General features: G+C 43.5%; 1 pseudogene; it reads right to left on the bottom strand.

The window, feature by feature from the left end:
• Window positions 1-261: 261 nt before the first annotated feature.
• Window positions 262-1,584, bottom strand: LOC133886344 (cysteine-rich receptor-like protein kinase 44; annotated as a pseudogene).
• Window positions 1,585-24,472: the final 22,888 nt, after the last annotated feature.

Here is a 24,472-nt window from a genome sequence, read left to right on the forward strand (position 1 = left end):
ATCAGGGTAGGAACCAAGGGAGCGAACGTGACGTGCGGATATCGGAGTGGGTCCACTTGTTAGAGATCAAGGGAGGGGTGGAAGGATGTCCTGTTTGGTATGGGTACGGGAGACTTTGTATTTTTTAAGTAGTAGAGATTCTGATCCATGTATTAACCGAAAGGAATTTATTGAGATATAAGTAAGCACTATTGGTGAGATATAAATGCAATTTACTTTACAATGAAGGAATGGAATGATCATTTCCATAATTAATTAGACTTACATTTGAGTGTTCATCCGAGTTTGCTCTTGACAAAGAGCCTTGAAAGACCAAAATCCGCAATCTTTAGGGCCATGTTATCATCCATCGATATATTGTCAGGCTTAAGATCCATATAAACAATAGGCCCATCCATTTCCTTATGTAGGAAATGTAGACCTTGCAAATCCCTTTAATCTATTACATATATTAAAGAACCAAGATTTAGAGCAAGTCTAGGGATAAGATAATGTAGACACTGTTCATATGGTCCCCCATACACATATACATATATAAGTATGTATGCATATGAAAATATCTAAAATTCAAAAAAAATATGAAACAAATTTAGTTAGGTTCGTATTACTGTCGTCTACATGTTAAAATTACATGCATGCATGAAAGTACCACTGTTTTTTCTATAATTAAATAAATGTGTTAAAAATTGATAAATTCATAAATAAATATTGAGAGTCCAAAATTGATGAACCCAATTTTTTTAGTCCTCTTTTGTCATGCTCTGTCCAAGAAAAATGGGCGCGGCATAGGCGTGCCAATCCGCCTAGTTATTCTGAACCGTGTGTCCCAATCAACTCTATTAGATCCTGAGGAATAAGTAAAACAGTGAATCATGTAAGTAGTCTAAGATAATGATGACCACCAAAAAGATGGATTTCCTATTATCCTAACAATGAAACCAATCTTCGATGCAATACTACTTGAATTTAATGTTGATAATGTGCTTTATAAATTATATTCAAGCCGTTATCTTCCCTCAAAATAGTCACTTTTATCATTGTATCTCGAAAATCTAAATAGTGTAAACACAAAAAAAAAATAGAGGCCAATATGTCGGATATTGAGTTACATACCAAAAAGATACTTGTCAAGGCTTCCCTTAGGTAGATACTCACAGCAGAGTAAAGTTTCAGCTGCATCTACAATAATATATTTTCGATTGTGTTCCACCACTTTCTTCTGTGATTCATGGCAGAAGCCAACCAACTTTACTATATTTTCATGTTGGACCGCCATAAGATTTCCAACCTCGTTCATAAATGTTTTCTCACGTTCAATTGGAGAATTTTCTCCAAGCTTTTCACAGCAATTATTTCCCTATCCTGCAGAATCCCCTGTTTAAAGTCACATGCATTATCTATATGTATCTGTATGTTTTTAATCAACTCTTGAGAAGGCAGAAAAAGGATCGGGCATAACCATACCTTATATACGGTTCAAAAAGCACCTTTACCAAGTTCTCGACCAGGAGAGAAATCATCCGTAATTTGCTTCAGAAAGCTTGCTGGTAGATTCTTCGGTAATGTACTTAGAAGACTAGCCATTCCTGACAACTTAGATAGTTGTTATGTGAGCTACAGCAACTACAGCTAATGGAATGTTACAACTTCTCTACTTTCATAGGAACGAGACAGTACTTAAACCGCATATTTTTTAATGATGGAGTAAAGCAACAATCGCCAACTCTCAAAACAATCAACTTCTTTACATAATTGCACGTAGATGTTTATTATTACAAGGTTTTAGCCACAGGCTCTAGGTAGAAAACTTGCTCAAAACAACAATCGCCAACTCGCAAAATAAAAAAAAGACAACATATGTAAGAAAGATGACGCATAAACACCAAAAATCGTTTGAAAACCAGATCGTTAGAAGCACTAACCTGGAGAAGAACACCTCAAGGATACTGGAGAAGAGACAACCGAAGGGACTGACTGGCTGAGGTTATGAGATGAATGGCTGTGCTGCTGCAGTTATCTATATAAAGCAGCCCAACAAGATTTCGATCAGGTAAAGAAATTGACTTGGCCGGAGACTTAGATGGTCGATAAGAATCTGTAATGCATGTGATTGGGTGCTTGGCGACGTAGGTTAGGATGGTACTCCGTATTATTTATGAAACTTACAATAGATCAAGATCACATATGAAATACTTATGCCTTAAGTCTGAACACATTCGAGCAAGTCAGTCAAAGGGATTCAATGTTCCTTACCTGATCCTTAGCTTAGGCCGGATTATTAGGCCGGTTAGGCTTGCTTGCATTCATGTTGGGATTCATCATTAGCTTCCTACCGACTATCAACAGTAGTTTTTCTTTGATTTTTCTTTTGGCAAGCTCTGTCCTTGATTTAAGAGAGCTAAGTGATTTAAATTATGAGACATTAGGCATCACAAAACATGAGGGAGACAAAAAATCATAGAGGTGGTAATCTCACCCCTCATTCATAAAGAGGTCATCACAACAAAACCGGCCATTCTATCCCTCCAACTACACAGAAAAATTACGCATACTATCTATTATTATCCTTCTAACTAAACAGAAAATTAGATCATTATATACATCCAACTAAACAAAAAGACTGACTCATCCCCTTAAAAAAACTGAATAGCCCTAACCCATCCATTCTGGTCCTCCAACCAAACACATCTGAAGAAAGTATAAAAATGAAATTTATCTCTAGAAAACCAGTCCTACAAGCTCATTAATCTGAATTCTGAAGACTAACCGAAATGCCACATTATGAACAAAGCCTCCCTTTAATATTATATTGCATTCTGATGCCGATACAAGGAGATTAGTATATGCTCGTATTGTATTCTCATGCCTCGCTGAATGGATTGAATGGCCTAGGAGTGAGGGCGAATTGGATAATTGAAAACTTATACTGAAAACTAAAACAAAGAGCAATCTTAGCATAGATGAAAAGAAATGCGACTACATAAACAAGCTAGGAGAAGACAACTAAACAAGAAAGCAAAGACACTAAGAAAATACGGAATTGAAAGCTTGCAAGAATGTAAATGCTCAAATTAAATTGTGGAATAGTTAAAAAATGGACAAAAGAACACCGAATTTTTCCCGAGGTATCAAGTAGTTGGCACCCTCTTAGTCCTCGTTAGAGCATCTACCTAGGATATTGGTCCCCCTTGAGTCAGCAAGACTCAAGTGATCTCTTATGATTGCCACTTCTCCATTTCTGTATTGGTAGGCATTAAACCAAGTACATAACACTTTCCAAGACTCCCACAAGAACTCCAAGAGCTCACCGAGACACCACCAATCACCAAAGACCGGCTAGGTGTTGCCAACCGCCAAGAGTAACAAGCCAATAACTTTACTTGACCAAAATCAAACCTATACTATAGCCAGATGCACACTTGCTACTCTCCAAGCACTAATGATGTCTTTAATCTTCAATTAGAGACCTGAAAATCAACTCAAGTGCTCTCTCTTTCTTCTTGATGACACACACAGTGTATAAACTCCTCTGAGTCGCGAGAGAGCCAAATGAAACCAAGTGGAGGGATATTTATAGGCTAGAGGTCCAAATTATAGCCGTTGCCTAACCACCCAATTTTTCTGTTAACACCGGATGATCTGGTGAGTATCTCCTTACTCACATCGGACAATCCGGTGAGTACAAACATCCATTGCCATTATGCTAGCTGTCATTAGCTGTTACTGCTGAGAAATAGTCCGGTGCCATCATCTGGTGAACACTGACCTAACATCAGACTATTCTATATGTCAAACTAGCTAAATTGCCCGTTACAACCCTCTTTGGAAAATATGCTCTGGTGATGATTTCATTGCTATCACCGGACTATCTAGTGGGTTGAACTTCTTTTGCCCTCAAAATCTTCTCTAGTAGAAAAGCTCCGGTGTGCATATGTGTCTATCACCAGACTATCTAGTGAGTAGAACTCGTTCAATCCAACAGAAACAACCCTCTCTGAAAATATTACTCCGGTGATCCATTCTAGCCTTCACCGGACCATCCGGTGATTGAAGTTTCTTCTACCACCAGAAACTGTTCTTTGTAAGAATTGGTCCGGTGTACACACTATGATGACCAGACTATCTGGTGAACTGAGATCTAAAATTCTTCACCTAGAATCGCCTCTGGAATAATTAGTCCAGTGCAATCATCATTGCATCACCGAATAATTCGGTGAGTTGAACTTCAATTTTTCCTGGCAACACCCCTTCTGCTGAAAATAGACCGGTACTCTCACCACACTAACACCGGACTATCCAGTGTAACACTTCTAACAATTTTGACCATGTGTCACCCATATTTAAAATCATTCGGTGATTACATCACTTTGTTCATAAGAGCATCCGATGAATCTAGAGTGTTTTCTATCTTGAGATAACCATATGCTCTGATGAAATCACTTCACATAGACCGGATCATCCGGTGAGGTAAATTTCTCTAAGCTCGTCCAATTCAAACTTTCTTGAGCTCTAGCTTCTCGACATATCAACCATAGGCTTCTATGAGCTATCTAGTGCTAGAATTTCAAAAATGTGTATCAAACCAAGTCTAAACTCACTAGGTAAAGCTACTACTCTTAGTCCATCTTTATAGCACGGTAAAAAAACTAAGTAAAAATGACCTATACTACGCTAACTGTCCTTCATCTTCTTTGCAACACTTAGAACTAGAAAATCCTTAATCTTGATGCATAAGTCCTTTTATTGTCCACATAATTACCTTAGGGACTAAGAATACCCAATTATCATTGTGAACTAAATTTTTTATTCCCTTCAAAACAAATTGTTAGCCACAATGATACAACTGTCATTAATCATCGAAACACTTACCACATATCTAGGACCCTAGATGCTACAATCTCCCCTTTTTTAGTGATTGATGACGACGGATATGAGAAGATATAGATATGAATTGAAGTACACCCTAGCATACTAGGAAATTAACAACATATAATCAAAAAAGCAAGAGAAAACCTGGCACTAGAACAAACTATCATGCTAGTACAAATAGAATTAAGTACGCATGAAATAAAACACAATGAGATGACAAGATAAACACATCGATTAAGAACCAAATGACCTATCATTACATCAAAATCCATAAGATCCAACAAGCTAAACCTAGCCACCCAAAAGTTAAACTAGACTCCCCCTAAAACTAGCAAGCTCTCTTGACACTCAAGACTAGCTATCTCTCTCCAAAACTTCTCCTAGCACTAGACTCTCTCCCCCTTTGGCATCTAAGCGCCAAAAAGAGAACACATCTACACATCTGGAGCTGGAGGAGATGAGGAAGCTGACGCTGCCGAAGAAGGTTGCACCACGAACTGAGAGGCATCGGTCTCAGAGTCAGATGCAGATGAGATAAGCTCAACGCAGCGTTGTCGGCTGGAGAGGATGCTCCTGCTGCAGTCTAACTCTGCACTGTGTCTGGACGAGGGTGGGAGTTGGAGGTGTCGACACCCTGGGCGGCCATCTCCTGGTCAACCTGACTGAGCACCTCCTAAAGAGTAGGATCGACCTCATCTAGCGCAGGCCGCAAGATAGCTGGAGGCACAACAGGAGGCTCCTCAAAACAGAGAGGTCCAGTGGGTAGAGCTGATGTCAGTGAAGTAAGCACTGGCCTCAAAGACGTTCCGACAGGCTGAGAAGGTACTCTGGTGGTGAAAAGAACTGACAGTGGAAAGTCTGATCCCATAGAAGTCAAAAGTCTGCTGACGCTGCCTGGGAGAGGACTGGCGGTTGGAGCTGGTGCTGGAGGTGCAGCTGGTAACTGAAGCCCGGTGTGCTGGAACAGGAAAGAGAATATGCGAGCATTGTTCTCTCTATCCGACTAAAGTGTTGAGAACATGGCCTGCTACTACTACTGAAGAGACTGCAAGAAGACCATCTGCTGCTCCTGCTGGCAAATCATGTTGGCCTGAAGCTTTGCCTACATCTTAGCTTGTGCATCTAGCTGCTGCTAAACTACCTGCTGCTGCCGCATCTGCTGAAGAATCAATGCAAGCTTTGAAGACTGTGCAGCAGGGGGTACTGGAGGAACTGTCTCAGGAGCTGAAGAAGTAAGAACAGATGTCTGAGGGGCTGTCTAAGAAGAACCACCTGCCACGGCATCGTGTGACCTAGTGAACGGAGGAATGTACTCAATATCGTCCGAGTCCTAATCGTTGTCCACATCAAAGATAAACTGAGGAAGCTCTGCCTCGGCCTCGGCTAGGACCTGGTCCTCTACTGTTGCTCTCTCCCGCTTGTCAATAGGGATCAACTCTTGAGCATGAACCATGTCTCATTGACCATGGCGTCTGTCTGTGAGAGAAGAAGGAGCATACTCCTTGAAGTGAGTAGGAGACTCCTCATAGGCCTTGAGGAACTCGGGATACCTGATGGTGTGAGCAAGCAAATGAGAGATGAAGTGCGCATATGGCTGCTATCTGGCCAAGGACATCCCCTCTGCAATAGCATCCTTAATCTCACACAAGATCAGATCCACGATGTCAAAACGGCGGTGAGCGAGGATAGATAGAATCAACCACTGTTGTAGGTTGGTGAAGGCCTCTCGTAGCCAATCCTCAGCAGCAAACTTCGTCTCAGGGCCATGTGGATGGCTTTCGCTATAGGTGTCAGCATGTCTGGCAGTCGCGGTGAACTTGAAGCGAAGTGCTGTCTGAAGAGTGCTCTGATCTCCTCATTAGTGGGGAAGATGCCACCAACCAGAGGATGGTGAGAGGGTTCAATGTTTGGATGAACGACCTAGTGCAGATACTTGGAACTCGCCTGAACCCCCAGAGCCTCAAGCAGATTATTCCGATATAATCTGAAAGTCTCTCCCTGTAACATGAACTGAATGAAGTTCCTCTCTGGTGCAATCCACACTGTGGCGTAAAATACTCTGACATAGTCCTCTAAATATCTGTCCACATCAGTGAGTAGAGCTGAAAGTCCATAGAAGGTATCAAAGTGCTGCCTCACGTCCACTTCTCCTGCAGCTGATTGCATATAGCACCAGTTGAGTGTCTTATGCTGGCTCAAGCTGACTTTCTTCCTAAGATAAGAGTGGAAGAAGCTCTCCTACAGGATTGTCCAGAACCGGGGATCAACTCTCTCATCCCTAACCTCAGGAAACCACTCCTCAATTGGCAAAAATGCAGCTTTTTAATCCTTGATGACTTGTAAGAAGTCACATCGATGAGCTTGAGCTTTGCCTCTACCTATGGCTGCTCTGTTTGCTACCGCTCTGCTTGCTCCTCCTCCTCCTCAACTGTCTCTGGCTCCTAACGAGCCCACTTCTGGCTGCCTGACTGGCCGAAAGGCGTCAAGCCTAACCTCCCGGTAGGACAGGTGCGGGTGGACTGACACGAAGTAGGGGAGTCATCTCGGATCGTGAAACCTTGCTGAGTGTCCGCTGCCTCAGCTGCTGCTAAGACTCTATCCCACTCCTTCTAAGCCTTCAACTTCTTCTTTGGTTGCTCAACGGCCTTCCTCTTTCCCTTGTCAGTGCGCTCACGACCCATCTGATAGATAGATAGATGACAACAAGATGAGCAAACACAATGGGTATAAAATTGGCAAGATATTGACCCAAAACTGAATCCTAAGCAAGAATTTAGGAGAATTTTGACGGACATGCCATGGATTCATGTTCGCGATAGGGCAATGATCAAATTCAAAGAATATGACTTTAATTTGATTGAATTGATAAAAAGATATATGAATTTTGGGGCAAATTTGCATGAGGTTGACCTAAACTCAAAAGAATTGAGCACATTATCCACAATTCAGATCAACATGCTCTAATACATGATCCAAGTGAATAATATGGTTCTAATTTCAGCAATTGATCATGAATTTTTCAGATTGGGGTTGAATTTGAATGATATTTGAGATAATTGGAATGAATTTAACTCAAATTTGAAGAATTTGTTCAATTATGCTCTTATACATATGAACATGTTCTCAAATTGCACAAAATTGAATTAATTTTGCATTGGATTGAATGAAATTCACAAGAATTTGCATAAACTTGTATGGAATTACGAAATTTGAGAGCTAGGGTTTGGAAATTTGAAGATTTGGCTGAAAACTTGTGCTCACCACGATGACCAGGAGGGTGGAAATGACGGTGAGGGAGAGAGCTCAGTGGTCAACAACCTGGACAGTGGTACAGAGGGCGGCGGTGGCTTGGGGCACAGGGCAGCGATGCTTTAGGTGGCTTGGCACTGGGTGGCTACGAGGGCGACAGTTTTTTGGGGAGCGGTAGAGGAAGTGCGGCGGCGGCAGGCGCAGGGACGTTGAGTCAGCGGGTACAGGCGGTGGATATCGAAAGCAGAGAGAGGAGAGGAAGCCTACTAAAAATATATATGATAGGTGGGGCCCGCAGAAATAGGGAACACTAGAAGGTTCGGTGAAGGGCATACTGATCACCAGAAAAAACTTTCTAAAGAGCATCTCAAAACGGAGCCGAGACTACTTTCAAACACCGGATGTTTCGGTGATGTTCCACCGAACACCGGATCTTCTTTCTGAAGAAATCCAATTCTAAACACACTATACTCCAGTGAAGCTCCATTGAACACTGGACACTATCACCATTCAAATTTCAGAACTTCTGATTTCGCTGCCACTGACCAAACACCGGAAGGTCTGGTCCTGACCACTTCACAAACACCAGACTTATTTTACATGCAAAACCATTTTTCAAACACCGGACTGTCCGCTGCAACTGAGCTGCTCATCGTATAAAGCCACCGGATCTTCTTCAGAGATGAGCTGAGAGAACAGAAGACCGGATGATCCATTGAGGAGAACGAAGGGGCACCAGATCATCCGGTGAGAAGGAAAGTTTTCTATTCAACTAAAATCTCGCACTAAATCCAAACTTTCAACAAACACAAAAAAAAAACATGTTTGGACTAGTTTGAGTGAAATCCTTACCCTCTCACACACTCATTTTCAAATATTTGCTAAAAGGCTATAGCATACATAATTTTGCAATAGGCGGTAAGAACAAAAAAAAAGAGAGGAGAAAACTCCAAGGAAATGTAATGGTCACATTGCCTATGAACTTAAACATTAAGGCTTTAAATTCGATAGAACATGACTCAATAGGCATTAAGCACTTACATCATTATAATCACACTCATAGAAGTGTATATTCACATCAAGAGCGAATAACAATGTCAAAGAATGATATCCTCCTTTGTGATCCCTCTGTCGCCAATGCACGTGCAATGCATAACAGGTGCATAAAATTTAAACTTGAATGCAAGTTATATGGCATACGAATGTATAGCAAAGGGCTTTTCATAGAGAGAAGAGATCGACTATAATGACACTTTCTCTCCTATCTTCAAAGAATTCATTAAGAATTATTATGGTGCTTATTGCTCATTACGATTAAGTGAGACATCAGATAGATGTTAAAACTATATTCCTTAATGACGACTTGCATGAGAATATATACATAGCTCAAACAGAAAGGTTTTGGCATGGAAGTCAAGAAACACATAGGATGTAGGCTTCCAAATCTATTTATGGATTAAAGAAAAAGTCCAGGCAATGGTTCCTTAAATTCGATGAAATCATAAGAAAATTCGTCTTTAACGAAAATGAAATGGATAATTAAATTTACATTAAGATTAAGGGGAGTAGATTTGTTATCCTGGTACTTTATGTGGATGTTATTTTATTAGCCCACAACGATAAGGATATGCTGTATGAGACCAAGACATTTCTATCATCAAACTTCGATATGAAGGATCTTAGTGAGGCCTATTACGTTATGAGAATTGAGATTCACCAAGACAGGTCTAAAGGGTTATTAGTCTTATCCCAAAGTGCTTCTATTGATACATGTAAAACCCTAATTTTTTTATTTTTTTAATTCCCTAAAATTTTGCTAGAATTTAATTAGAGTTTAAAATAAATAGAAAGGTCAACACCTAATTTCTAAAATAAATTTAATTTTGCCCTAGGATATATTTTTGTGTTTCATTCACTCTGGAATAGATGCATTAGAGTTTTTATTATGTGGAAAATGAAATTTTGAAATCTCAAGGAGCATCGTTTGAATTTAGGAAACGTTTGAAGATGCTTCCCTAAAAGAAAAATCAGTTTTTCTCCTTTCGACCGAAACCTTTTTCTTTTTCCTTTCCCTTTTCCTTTTTCTTTTTTTCCCTTGTGGCCCAACCTTTTTTTTTCCCGAGGCCAAGCATGTTGTCCCCTCCCTTCTTCACCCTGCCTCCCACCTAGGCCAGTCGAAGGCCAGGCCCAGCTTGCCGTGAGCTCACGCCTGCAGCTGCCCTCCTCTCCCAGAAGGCGCTCCGGCCAGAACCGTCCCCATCTCCATCTGGCATATGGGGCCCACCCATCGGTCATCGTCTCTGACCCAAGCTTGGGTTTCCGCTGAGTCGACACCAAACCCAACACCGTCTGTCGCCTCTCCCGAGCCGTATCCCAACAACCTTGCCCTTATCCGGACATCCGCGCTCATCCCCGCCTATATAAGCCTGGTCCCCCTCTCTTTTCCATTTGTTTTTACCCCACTCCAAGCCGCCACCTGCCATTGTTGTCGCTCAACCGAGTTTCATCGTCCGCTGCTCTCGCTGCCTCCTTTCCCCAACCGAGGCCACCTCTGGCATCGAGTGCTCATGGGCATTCAGTTCCATCGCTCCTCATCTCCTCTCTGCTGTCAAAGCACCCCCGTCACTGAGCCACAGTGAGCCAACGCTACCCCTTCCATTGTCTGCTCAATTCGCCACCTCCCAGAGCCACCTGAGCACCTAGGTGAGTTTGCCGTCCTCATGTGGTTCATTTCCAATGCTGGCCATCACTACCGGCAAGCCGTAGGTCGACTTCGGCGAGTCAACCGCTGTGGTTCCTCTTCCGACGCCGTGTCGTAGCCCTCTATTGTTAGCCGCACCCCTGAGCACAACACCTCTCTCCTCCACAGTTATATCCTTGATGGAGGGCCCAGATTAGATCTATTTATACCCCTTTGCCAAGCCAATCCTGTGATGACATGTGGCAACCTTAATCCAATCAGCCACTAGTGCCACATCAGCTGGCCACGTCATCCAATCTGCCTACGTGCCAATGCCATGTCACCAGCCTTTTATCTAGTCATCTTTCTAATTTATTTTAATTCGGGACAGTGGTAATCTTGCAGATAAGCCCATGAAATTCTATGGTTTACCAAAAAGCCCCTATGTTTTTATAGTTTAGCCCCTAAACTTTTATTTATTTTCATATAGATCCCTCTATTTTTCAAAAAGGTCCATATCCTCTCTGTTGTTATTAAAAATAGGTTCTTTTATTTTCAGATTTAATCCTAAACTTCTTTTTAGCATAACTTTCTCGTCCTAGCTCCGATTTAGACAATTTTCACGTTCTCGTGTTCGTAGCAGCATGTACTATCTTAGAGTACATGATTCATAGATGTTAGATATTGTTTGGTGTACTGTTCTTAGTTAGTTTTGTTATGTGCTTTTTTGGTGTGCTCCGAGAGCAGACAAGGAGCAGTTCGAGAACCTCCAAGACCAAGTGTTTGAAGACTGAGTAGCAAGTTGGAAGAGGCAAATGTCCTTGAATATTTTGATCCTAGTTTTTCAAATGCTTTCTCTATTTCAAACATGCATGCTGTTACTTCTAAATCCTATTTACTTAAAGTGCCATGTTCCATATATTCCTTGTCGACTAGTTATCAGTAGTGATAATGTTGGGTAACTTATGCAACATGGAACCTTAGGTCTTGAGCAAAAAGGTGCTAGTGATGGTGGTTACATTTATGTTGTTGGTTTGGCAATTGCTCGAGTGACCTAAGTAAGGACCGGTTCGTGGAGCGACAACCCAACAAGTACGTACCAACCACGAGACCTGGTATGGGATAGACTTGGCCTATTAATTAGTGGAATCCAATTTTGTGCTTGCCAAACTTTAAGAGTGGATGTGTGGGGACAGTTAAGGCTAGAACTATTTGATTAGTGGTATGGGATGTGTAGTGGAAGGGAAAAGTGAAATCTTGCCAGAGCTACAAGGCGCAAAAGGGGGCTTCTAGGTGGCGTGAAAACCATTTTGGGAACCTAGCGGACGTGCACATGTTGGATGAAACTTTGTAATGGCCTTGTAGTAATTTTTCTGGCGACACACCACTGGCATGTGTTACGTGTTTCGCGGACACGGCAACAAGGAAATCATGACTCATGGGGAAAGCTGGATAACCTCTATAGAGTGCAAAATCATATATATTTGTCATGCTCAGGGTCATGAGAGACTTGGATCCTCACATGATTAGTTGGTTTGGATTAGTTAGTTTGGTTGGATAGTTCTTTGTTACCTATGATAAGTATCAAGCCGGATGGTTTGGAAACCTGAAGTGATTTTCATATAGTTGGAAAACATGTGGAGATGTTTCTAGGAGATTGAAGTCTAGTGATGAATCACATAGTTAAATAGGATGCTTTTATATCTTTACGATAGCATAGTTAGTATTTATGCAAAATTTAACCTGTTACAGCTAGTTCCTTTATTTAATCTTGCATGTCATTTACTTTCCACACTTGCGGAGTTTGACATGTACTCACACTTGCTATTTCCTTTCCAGCCTTGCATCAAACGCTGGTTAGACAATGAAGGAGAATCAGACTACTACATGGATGAAGATGATGATTGCTAGGCTAGTGGACCCCCGGTCAATTTCCTGTGGAATACGGGATGTTTGTTGTGTTTTGCTAGTGTGTTTAGTTAAAGACTTTGAGGTCTTTCTATCTTCTTTAAATTATAAGTTGTAATAATGGTACTGTGTGTGATACACTGATGAAGTCGCTATATGTATGAAACTTGATCCTAGCATACATGTGGTTTAAAATCACATGTAACAGAGGAGGCATGTGTTGACCGTAGGACGTGAGTCTAGTTAGAATGGTGGAGTCTTAAGGATTATTTTTCTTAAGAAAACTATTTTCGAAAACTCTGCCTTGGCTTTTTTGTGTTTTTATTAGCTGATTCTGTTTGAGCCCAGTTACTGACTTCTCCTTTCCCTTTCAAAATGTTGTAGATGGCTTGTACCCATCAGACTGCATGTAAGAGCACAAGTGGTCATCTCCCTACCTGACTATTGACCCCGACCCGTGCTATGGCTTTTGCAAGACCGTAGCCGCCCAGTGTTCAGCATTGGACCCGTGTCTACCACTCCGATAGATGCCGTGTAGGATGGTTCCTTGCAATGCTTTGGGAGATACGTCATGGTCTGGTATCCAAGAAGGCACCTGAGTACGCAAGAGTAAAGACCGAGTACGTCGATGCTCCTCCAGAGTGGAAAGTCGAGGTGGTGATCTATGGTTCGCTACCAGAGCATGGAGCCTACAAAGTGACGAGCATCCACTACGCCATCTCACCAAGAGCTACCTTCGAAGATAGAATCTGTAATGCCACATACCAAGCCATTTTGGTCCTCTACTACCGCCATAGCGAAGAGCTGATCTTCACTGAGTTTCTTCACTACCCTCAACACATCAGTGGATTCACCAAAATCACCCCTCTTGGTGTCCCCGCAGAAGGCACTACCAAGCTTGGAGAGCAGACTGCCCTAACGTTGGAGTTGAGTCGTGAGGTCGACCATACCGCCGAGGAGTTACAGTATGTCAGAGGCAAGCTAGCCTAGGCATAGAGTAAGCTACACAACAAGAAGTCTTCAGGAAGAGACTCAATTTATCTTGTCCGTTCTTGCTGCTGTTGTTCTACTTTTCTCACCTTCTCATCTTCTTGTCTCTATGTCAGATGGTGAACCTAAGGAACCGTGCCAATGCTAATGGCAATGCTTGTGATGGACATTGCAATGACAATCCACCTCCACCGCCACAGCCTTCCCTCGAGTAGCTTCTGGCAGTGTAAACTCAGATTCTACAAGGAGTGGCCCAGATAATGGCCCAAATGCGGCAGAATCCCCTCGCCGTCACCCCTGCACCACCACAGCAACCCTGTGACAAGCTTGAAGAGTTCCAAAGGATTAAGCCGCCCACCTTCTCGTATGTCGTTGAACCTATGGGCGCCAATGACTAGCTCAAGGTCATCGAGAAGAAGCTTTTAGTCACTCAGTGCAACATAAGGGAGAAAGTTCTGTTCGCTTCACACCAACTGATGGGACCCATCACAGACTGGGTGGATGCCTATGTCACTGCTCATGAAGAACCTGATAGCATTAACTGGCAGGAGTTAAAGAATGCTTTTTGTGCTAATCATGTACCCCAAGGAGCTATCAAGATCAAGAGAAAGGAATTCCTAGCACTCAAGTAAGGAGGAATCATGGTGAGTGAGTATGTCACAAGATTCACTCAGTTGTCCTGGTATGCACCAGAAGATGTGGATACCGATGAGAAGAAGTAAGACTATTTCTTAGTAGGACTGAATGATGGACTGCAGTATTCTCTGGCTTCTTATGACTTCAAGAATTTCCAGGCCTTTGTAGATCCGCTCTTATCTTGAAGCACAAGAGAAACAAGATAGAGCGCAAGCGCAAAACGGACCACCCAGGTCAGTCAGGCAACAACACCATCCCCCATTGTGACTCTTCTTAGTCTGGATCTATGAATCATTCTGGTCAGCAGTACAATTAGCCCAGGACCCAGTCTAGAAATCAAAGCTTTTCCAGGAACGTAGGACAGTACCAGTGCTCTAAGTTTCAAGCGCCCCACACTTCAAAGTCAGATCCCTCGAAGGAACAACAACACTGGCAACAACACTCAAGCCTCTGCCCAAGGAAAATCTTGTTTCCATTGTGGAGTAGAGGGACATTTTGCTTTCTAATGCCCTCAAAAGCATCCAAATTAGCCACCCGTCCAAGGTGCAAACTAGCAGAACCGCAATAGTTATCAGCCCCAAAATCAAGCACAGCAGAATGTTGGTAGAGGCTGTGTGAACCATGTGGCAGTTGATGAAGCTCAAGAAGCATAAGATGTCATGATCGATATGTTTCTTATCAACTCCAACCCCGCTACAACGTTATTTGATTCCGGAGCATCACATTCTTTTATATCAACCAAGTATGTGGCAAGATAAAATTTACCTATATCTCTAATGAAGTATAGAATGATTGTTAGCTCTCCAGGTGGAGAAATGAAAGCAAGGCATGTATGTACTAACCTTAGTATTAAAATAAGGGGGGTAGAATATCTGGCAAACCATATCATTTTGATATCATACTAGAAATGGATTAGTTAACCAAATTCAATGAGATTATCGACTATGCAAGAAGAGCCGTTCGTCTATCTGCTAAAGAAGGAAAAGAAGTGGAATACATTGTAGAAGTATCGCCAATGGTCAGAGGGATAGTAAATCAAGCTAATGGAAGCCCAATTGAGAGCATTCCAGTTGTTTGCGAATATCCGGATGTTTTTCCAGAAGATTTGCCACGTATGCTACCTGACCGTGACATACAGTTTGTTATAGAACTAGTACCTGTTACATCTCCTATATCTAAAAGGTCGTATAGAATGGCTACTAATCAGTTAGTGGAACTTAAGGAACAATTGCAAGAGTTGTTAGACAAAGGTTATATCAACCCTAGTTTGTCACCATAGGATGCACCAGTAATTTTCATACCAAAGAATGACGGTACCTAAAGAATGTGTATAGATTACCGAGCCTTGAATGAGGTGACCATTAAGAATAAATACCCTCATCCTAGGATCAATGACTTATTTGATCAGCTTAAAGGAGCATGTGTGTTCTCCAAGATTGATCTTTGCTTAGGATATCATCAGTTGAAGATTATAGCATCAGATATCCCTAAAACAGCTTTCATTGCCCGTTATGGACTCTATGAATATACGGTCATGTCTTTTGGGTTGACCAACGCCCCTTCCTACTTTATGTATCTGATGAACAAGGTGTTTATTGAATACTTGGATAAGTTTATGGTAGTCTTTATTGATGACATCCTAGTTTTCTCAAGGAATGAAGAGGAATATGCAGAACATATGAGATTGGGTCTACAGAAACTTAGGGATAATCAGTTGTATGCTAAGTTGAGAAAATGTGAGTTTTGGCTAGACCAAGTTTCTTTCCTCGGTCATATCATCTCCGACGGAGGGATAGCAGTTGATCCCAGAAAGGTGGAAGACGTTTTGAATTGAAAGCCTCCCCAGATTGTCTCCGAGATCCGTAGTTTCCTTGGATTAGCAAGCTACTACCGTCGGTTCATAGAAGGTTTCTCCAAGATTGCAAAGCCTATCACAGACTTACTTGAGAAGGGTAAAATGTTTAAATGGACCCCTGCTTGTGAGGCAAGTTTTAAAGAGTTGAAGAAAATATTAAAATCTGCACCAGTATTAGTCATGCCAGATACACAAAAGTCGTTCTCCATCTATTGTGATGCCTCTCGTCAAGGATTAGGATGTGTTCTTATGCAAGAAGGCTATGTTATAGCCTAGGCAATTGAGGAAGCACGAGAAACACTACCCTACACATGATTTGGAGTTAGCCACCGTGATACAAGCACTCAAGATATGGAGACACTATATGATTGTAAAAAGGCGCGAGATATATTTGGATCATAAGAGTTTGAAGTATACCTTTAATCAGCCAGATCTCACCCTCAGGCAGCGTAGATGGTTAGAGCTTATCAAGGATTATGACTTGGGAATTAATTATCATCCCAGAAAGGTGAATGTAGTTGCCAATTCTAAGGCTCATCTCAAAGTGATGACCGTGCAAAACAGATGACCTGAGTTATACGAAGAGTTTGGAAGGCTTAATCTCGATTTGGTAAACAATGCAGAAGTTATGGTACTTGAAGTCGATTTGACATTGGAACAAGAAATTCGTAAAGGACAACTCGAGGATGGGAAGATTATGGAAATCAAGCAGCGTATTAAGGAGGGTAAAGCCCTAGGTTTTACTGAGGATGAGAATGGAACGATATGGTTTGAGAAGTGTATCTATGTCCCAGATATCAAATCTATTAAGGAAACTATACTTTAAGAAGTGTATGAGTCTGCATATCCTATTTATCCTGGAAGCACCAAGATGTATCAAGATCTTAAAGAACGGTCTTGGTGGTATGGTATGAAGAGAGAGATTGCAGAGTATGTAACATTATGTGATATATGTTAGAGAGTCATAGCTGAATATCAGAGACCACCTAGACTATTTCAACCTTTGAAGATACCATAATGGAAATGAGAAGAAATTAGTATGAGTTTTATCGTTGGATTGCCCCGAACCAATCTGGATATGATTCTATTTGGGTTATAGTGGATCGCTTGATGAAAGTTACTCATTTTATTCTAGTGAAGACCACGTACATAGGACCTAAACTTGTTGAGTTGTATATCGCCCAAATTGTATGTTTGCATGGAGTACCCAAGAGGATAGTGTCTAATAGAGGAAGCTAGTTTACCTCCAGGTTTTGACAAAAGCTACATGAGACATTGGATACCAAGTTAAACTTTAGTTCGCCATATCATCCGTAGACCGATGGTCAGACCAATAGGGTAAATAAAATTCTGGAAGATATTTTGAGAGCTTTTGCCTTGAAAAACAAGACTAGTTGGGATAAAAATCTTCCCTATGCAGAGTTCTCCAACAACAATAGTTATTAGGATAGTTTGAAGATGTCGCCATTTGAAGCTTTGTATGGAAGAAAATGAGGACACCATTCTACTAGAATGAGATAAGCAAAGTCAAGTGTTTGGACCAGAAATTCTGAGAAAAATAGGAAGGCAAATACAACAAATCAGGAAAAATTTGAGAACAGCTCAAACATGACAGAAGAGTTATGCTAATCATCATCGTCATTAGTTGACTTTTGAAGCAGGTGACTCCCTATATCTACGAGTTTCACCAATCAGAGGTTTTTTTGTAGATTTGAAGTCAAAGAAAAACTTGCACCCAGGTTTATAGGACCTTTTAAGAAGTTAGAAAAATGTGGAGAAGTAGCGTATCAATTGGAGCTGCCACCTCAGCTAGCAAATGTTCATGATGTTTTTCATGTATCACAGTTGAAGAAATGTCTACGAGTTCCTGAGGAATAGATGCCCTTAGAAGAAATAGAAGTTGGAGAGGATCTCACCTATATGGAGTATCCTATCAAGATTCTAGAGATATAAGAGCAAATCACCACGAACCGAAAAATCCGTATGTGCAAGGTGCAATGGAGACACCATTCCGAAGAAGAAGCGACATGGGAAAGAGAATCTGGTCTGAAAGTCAAGTTTCCGCGGCTCTTCCCCGATCCTTCCAAATCTCGAGGGTGAGATTCATTCTAAGGAGGGTAGGTTTGTAACACCCTGATTTTTTTGATTTTTTAATTTCCTAAAGTTTTTCTAGAATTTAATTAGGGTTTAAAATAAATAGAAAGGTCCAAACCTATTTTCTAAAATAAATTTAGTTTTTCCCTAGGATATATTTTTGTGTTGCATTCATGATGGAATAGATGCATTACAGTTTTTATTGCATGAAAAATGAATTTTTGAAATCTCGAGGCACGCCATTTGAATTTTGGAAAAGTTTGAAGATGCTTCCCTAAAATAAAATTCAGTTTTTCTCCTATGGGCTGAAACCTTTTTCCTTTTTCTTTTTTTCCCTTGTGTCCCAACCTTTTTTTTCTCCTGAGCCGAGCATGTTCTCCCCTCCCTTCTCCACCCCACCTCTCACCTCGGCCAGCTAAAGGCCAGGCCCAGCTCACCGCAAGCGTACGCCTGCGGCCGTCCTCCTCTACTGGAAGGCACCCTGGTGAGAACCAGCCTCCCTCTCCCTCTGGCGCATGGGGCCCACCCGTCGGTCATCATCTCCAACCTAAGCTCGGGTTTCTGCCGAGTCCACACCAACCCTCACGTCGTCCGCCGCCTCTCCCGAGCCTGTATCCCAAAAACCTCGCCCTTATCCTAACGTCCACGCTCATCCCAGCCTATATAAGCTCAGTCCCCCTCTCTTTTCCATCAATTTTTTCCCACTCCGAGCTGCCACCCGCCATTGTTGTCACTCGGCTGAGCTTCGCCTTTCGCCGCTCTTGCCACCTTCTTGCCACAACCGAGGCCACCTCTGGCACTGAGTGCTCATGGGGATTTGGTTCCACCGCTCCTCGTTGCCTTCCGCCGTTAGAGCACCCCCATCACCGAGCCACCATGAGCCAACGCTGCCACTTCCATCGTCGGCCCGATTCACCGCCTCCAGGAGTCACCCGAGCAGCTCGGTGAGTTCGGTATCCTCCCATGGTTCTTTTCCATCGCTTGCTGTCACCACCGACGAGCCGTAGCTCAACTTCGGTGAGCTCACCACCGTGGTTCCTCTTCCGCCGTCGTGCCGTAGCCCACTGCCGTCGGCCGGATCTCTAAGCACAACACCTCTCTCCTCCACCATTGGATCCATGATGGATGGCCCAGATTAGATCTTTTTATACCCCTTCGCTGAACCAATCCTATGATGACACGTGGCAACCTTAATCCAGTCAATTGCCAGAGCCACTTCATCATCCACATCAATCGGCTACGCCATCCAATCTACCTACTGTCAATGCAATGTCACCATCCTTTTATCCAGTCAACTTTCTGATTTATTTCAATCTGGGAAAAGTGGTAATCTTGAACTTCGATGTTTTTACCAAAAAGCCCCTATCTTTTAGCCCCTAAACTTTTATTTATTTTTAGAAAGATCCTTCTATTTTTTTTCAAAAAGGTCCATGTCTTCTCTATTTTTATTCAAAATAGGTTCTTTTATTTTTCATATTTAATCCTAAACTTCTTTTTAGCACTTATCCTAGCTCTGATTTAGATGATTTTCATGTTCTCGTGTTCGTAGCAGCGTGTACTATCTTCTAGTACCTTTTTCATAGATGTTAGCTATTGTTTGGTGTATTGTTCTTAGTTAGTTTTGTTGTGTGATTTTCCTGTGTGTTCCGAGAGAAGATGAGAAGCAGTTCGAGAACCTCCAAGACCAAGTGTTTGAATAGTCTGAGCAGCAAGTTGGAAGAGGCAAGTGTTTTTGAATATTCTGATCCTAGTTTTCCAAATGTGTTCTCTATTTAAAACATGCATGCTGTTAATTTTGAATCCTATTTACTTAAAGTACCATTTTCCATTTATTCCTTGTTGTCAGTAGTGGTTATGTTGGGTAACTTATGTTTAGCTTGGCCTATTAATTAGTGAAATCCAATTTTGTGTGTGCCAAATCGTAAGAGTGGATATGTGGGGACGACTAAGGCCAGAACCATTCGATTAGTGGTATGGGTTGTATAGTGGAAGGGAAGAGTGAAATCTTGTTGGAGCTACAAGGTGCAAAAGTGTGCTTCTGGATGGCGTGAAAACCACTTTAACGGCACTGAAACCTAGCAGACGTGAACATACTAGATGAAACTTTGTAATGGACTTGTAGTAATTTTCCGAGCAACACACCACTAGCGTGTGTTACATGTTTCGCGGACACGACAATAAGGAAATCACGACTCCTGGGGAAAGCTGAACAACCTCTGCAAAGTGTAAAATCTGATATATCAGCCGTGCTCGGTCATGAGAGACTTAGATCCTCACATGATTTCTTAGAAAGGCTCCATACAATTCCTTGTTGCATCTTCTACGGTGCAATATGAGTATGTGGCGTTTTATAAGGGTACCGAATAGGTCATATGGTTTAAGAATTTTATTCTATGACTAAAGTAGTTGACAGCATAAGTAAGTCATTCGTGATATACTGCGATAACAATACTGTAGTTTTCTTTTTAAGTAACAACAAGTCAAGTGATGTTGTCAAATATATTGATATTAAATATCATATTATGAAAGATAGAATTCAAGATCAAACTATTAAGATCTAGGGATGACAACGGGTGAGGCCGAGGCCAAGGGGAGCAAAACCGTATTCGACAGTCTCAACCGACCTAACCCAAAATGGTATAGGCGAAAACTAGCACCTAATCCCGCACCCGTTGGGTGCCCGTGGGTTTCAGTTCAGCAGTAACAATTAAACAACACCGATTTCAGCAGTAAAAGCAGTACAACACTCAATTCAGTTCATTTCAGCGGTACATCACTCAGTTCAACACTCGATTCAGCTAGACTGTTCCCCATATTCAGCTAGACTAAATTCAGCTAGACTACACTCAGCACAACAGTCCAAACACTCGTTTCTAATACAGCAGTCTAGCAATACTCCCCCTGATGCCTACTTTTACCGCGATTTTAACATCTGGAGACACTTAAAAGCCTACGACATGCAAATAGCCAAGTACAAAATAGTAAAACTTCGCAACAGTGCAACGCCTAAATTCATCCTTCAAAAGCTCCAAACAGCCAAAAAGAATCCCGTGCAAGCATACATACACAGAATGACAGAACTCACTTTCAAACTTCTCATACTTACAATTTCGAAATTTCAAACAGGGATCTTATGATTCCTAACATCTCGCGTACGCATCCTGTGAACCAGGATCCAGGAGCACCCCAAAACAGATCGCATGAGGCTTCTCAAACCCAAGAATCACTCAACCACCAGGCGCCAGGCTGCAGTGACACAACGACGCCCAGCGCCAGGCTTCAGGCCCTAGGTGCGGTGCCGTGGACTCGGTCGAGTCCACCACGCCAGAGGGGTCGGCATGGACGCGGAGGCTAGACTACCGGAGACTGGAGGGGTCGGCGCAAACAACGAGGCCAGAGGAGGCTGGATCTGTGGACTGGGTACGCGTCACGTGGCAGCGGCGGCGCTTGCAGCCATGTGGGTAGTGGTGGAAACGAGCTAAGCCGAGCCGCTCAAGATCGCAGAATGACGAGCTCGGCTCAAAAAATGAGAAACGAGCTAGAAAGAGGGCTTGGCTTGGGCTCGATTCAGACTCGAGCTGGCTTGGTAAAGTTTACGAGCCATAGCTTACCAGGCCACCAGCCCATAGCCAGCCTAGCCCAATCACCTAACCAATTTAATCAGCGGCTAGGGTTTCCTTGTGACAAAATCTGCTGCCGCCGTCGCCCATCGCTTCGCCGCCCAACACTAGCCCCCCTCATCCACCACGTCACCGCCCGAGACCAGTATCTGCCGTTCAGCACTTCGTCGCCCCGATGTTGACCCCCACTGTCAGAGGATGAACTCCTCAAGCAAGGATCCTGAGGGACCCCCTTTAAGATTCGGCCAGGGGGATAATTCTGAATCTACCTCGTACGTGGATTTAATGCAAGTATGTGAGATGTAGGCGGAACGGATGATCGGCTGCTAGTGGGAGTAAATGCTCGAGGGATTTTAGACAGGTTCGGGCCGCACGGAGCGTAATACCCTACTCCTGTGTGTATGCTATTAATGCTCTGGGAATGTCTCTCTCTGGATCTCTGTATTACAAGGTTTTTTGTCTAAGTCTAGAGCTTCGGTCTTGCTTCGAGCTTGGTGAACCTCTGCTCCGCTTCTCAGACTTGTGTGCTGTGCTCGTCCGAAACTTGTTCAGGCGTGTTAACACTTCAGCTTGTTCTGTCCCTATTCTTCTCCGAGTGCACCCCCTTTTATTCCGTCGGGGGAGGCTTGGCGTGCCCAGAAAGGAGGGCACGAGTTCCCATGAGTCATAAATGGAAAGCAACCATCATGGGGCTGCAGTTTGATGTTATAGGGGATTAAAAATGCCCCCTCGGCCGGTCCTGTCGCCCATTACGCCCACTTTAACAGGTGCAGTGAAGGGCCACCAGGCAGCCGTCGAACGACCCCACATGCCCACTCGGTCAGAGCAGCTCTGACACAGCAGGTGACAGGCGATATGCCTCGTGCCCAGCAACGATATCTTCAAGCCGCGCAGGGTGACGTGCGATGGGACCCGTCACATTAAATGTCCCCACACCTTCCTGCCAGGCGGTGGCAGGGACTGACGTACTCAGTACAACAGGCGTGGAGGGAGTGGTTGGAAGCGATAGGTCACGCTCCCTCTTAAATGCAGCATCGGGCCTCTCGCCAATTGACACCTCACCACTGAGCTCTTGTGGGGTCCACCGGCAAGGAGTTTCTCAGGTCATCGGGGAACTCTAGGTGCTCGGGGACTACTGTTCATAGCCCCGAGCGCCCTCTCTCGGATATGTCTCTTCTTGGTCCTCGGGGAACTCCGAGTACTCGGGGACCACTGTTCATGGCCCCGAGCACCCCTCCCAGAACTGGCTCTTCTCGGGTCCTCGGGGAACTCCGGGTACTCGGGGACCACTGTTCATGGACCCGAGCACCCCTCCCGGAACTGGAAATTCTCGAGCCTCGGGGAGATGGTCCCCGAGGGGAGGCGCCACGTTGCATTCTGCTGGCCTGGCCTCGAGACTTGGGGACCCCTGGTTCCCATGTCACCGACACCCGCCATCCACCGCGCCACCGAACCCTACCTTTTGTTGTGCTGCTGACGCCCAATGCTAGACCCCGCCGTCCATCGCGCCCCCGATAGCCATCGCCGGACCCTGCAGCCATCCACCAACCAACGCCTACACGTGCGGTGCAGCACCAATGCCTGACGCCAGCACACCCTCCACCAATGCTACTCCCTTGTCTACCGCACATTGGCTCTCATCATCGAGACCACCTTACGATGGCAGTGTGGTTGCACAGAGGAGGTGTGGAACAAGGAGAGCAGCACGCACCAGAGTGTCATGAGGCATTGTGCCCGTAAAGAGCGCACTAGCTTGCCTAGCCCTCCCGCATCGCCCACCGCAATGCGGTCATTGCCACCTCCTCCTCCATCGCTAGCGATAGCGTCAGTGGAACCACGTGGAGCACTCCCTCCCTTGCCTTCCCTTATACACAGAAGACGCCATGGGCTTGGTCTAGCTTGCAAGCCGCTCACAAGCTAGCTGAAGCTTGGCTCGATTCAGAAACAAGCCAATGAGGAGGCTCAGGCTCAGCTCATTTGGACAACGAGCTGATCCTAGCCTCCATGAGCCCGAGCTAGCTTGTGAGCCTCGAGCTTTTTGTCTAGCCTTACTTGCAGGCTGCGAATGGTATGTTTAGGTTTTCCTTAGTTGCTGAAGACTTCAGTAATTGAGTGCTGAGCTGGGCCTCACTGTAGGTGCGAGGGAAGGCTGGGCCTGGGCATGGTGAGACCACGCAGGGGACCAGGGGAGGGGAGGATGGGCTTGCATTTTAGATTTCGGATGACTCGTGGGCAACAGTGGGTGAAATTAGAAACCAAGCCCGACACGACCCATTTTGGGTGCCTGACCCGCCAGACCCATGGGTGAGAAATGAAACCCGCAGGTACCTGAACCCACGGGTTCAATTGCTATCCCTATTAAGGTCGTGCATATAATTACAAAGTCCATCCTTGCCAATCTAGTAATTAAAGGCTTATAACCTAATATATTTTAAAAACATGTTGATGACATGAGTTTAACTAATAGGCTATGATTGTAACATAATTATTTTAAGATCTTAGTTTCATGATCCTCGGTATAAAGAACCGTAAGAAAGAAACCAACTCCCAATGCATCAGGAACTATCTATA

The sequence above is a fragment of the Phragmites australis genome, chromosome 12 (genome assembly GCF_958298935.1).
Source record: "Phragmites australis chromosome 12, lpPhrAust1.1, whole genome shotgun sequence".
NCBI classification, from domain to species: domain Eukaryota; kingdom Viridiplantae; phylum Streptophyta; class Magnoliopsida; order Poales; family Poaceae; genus Phragmites; species Phragmites australis.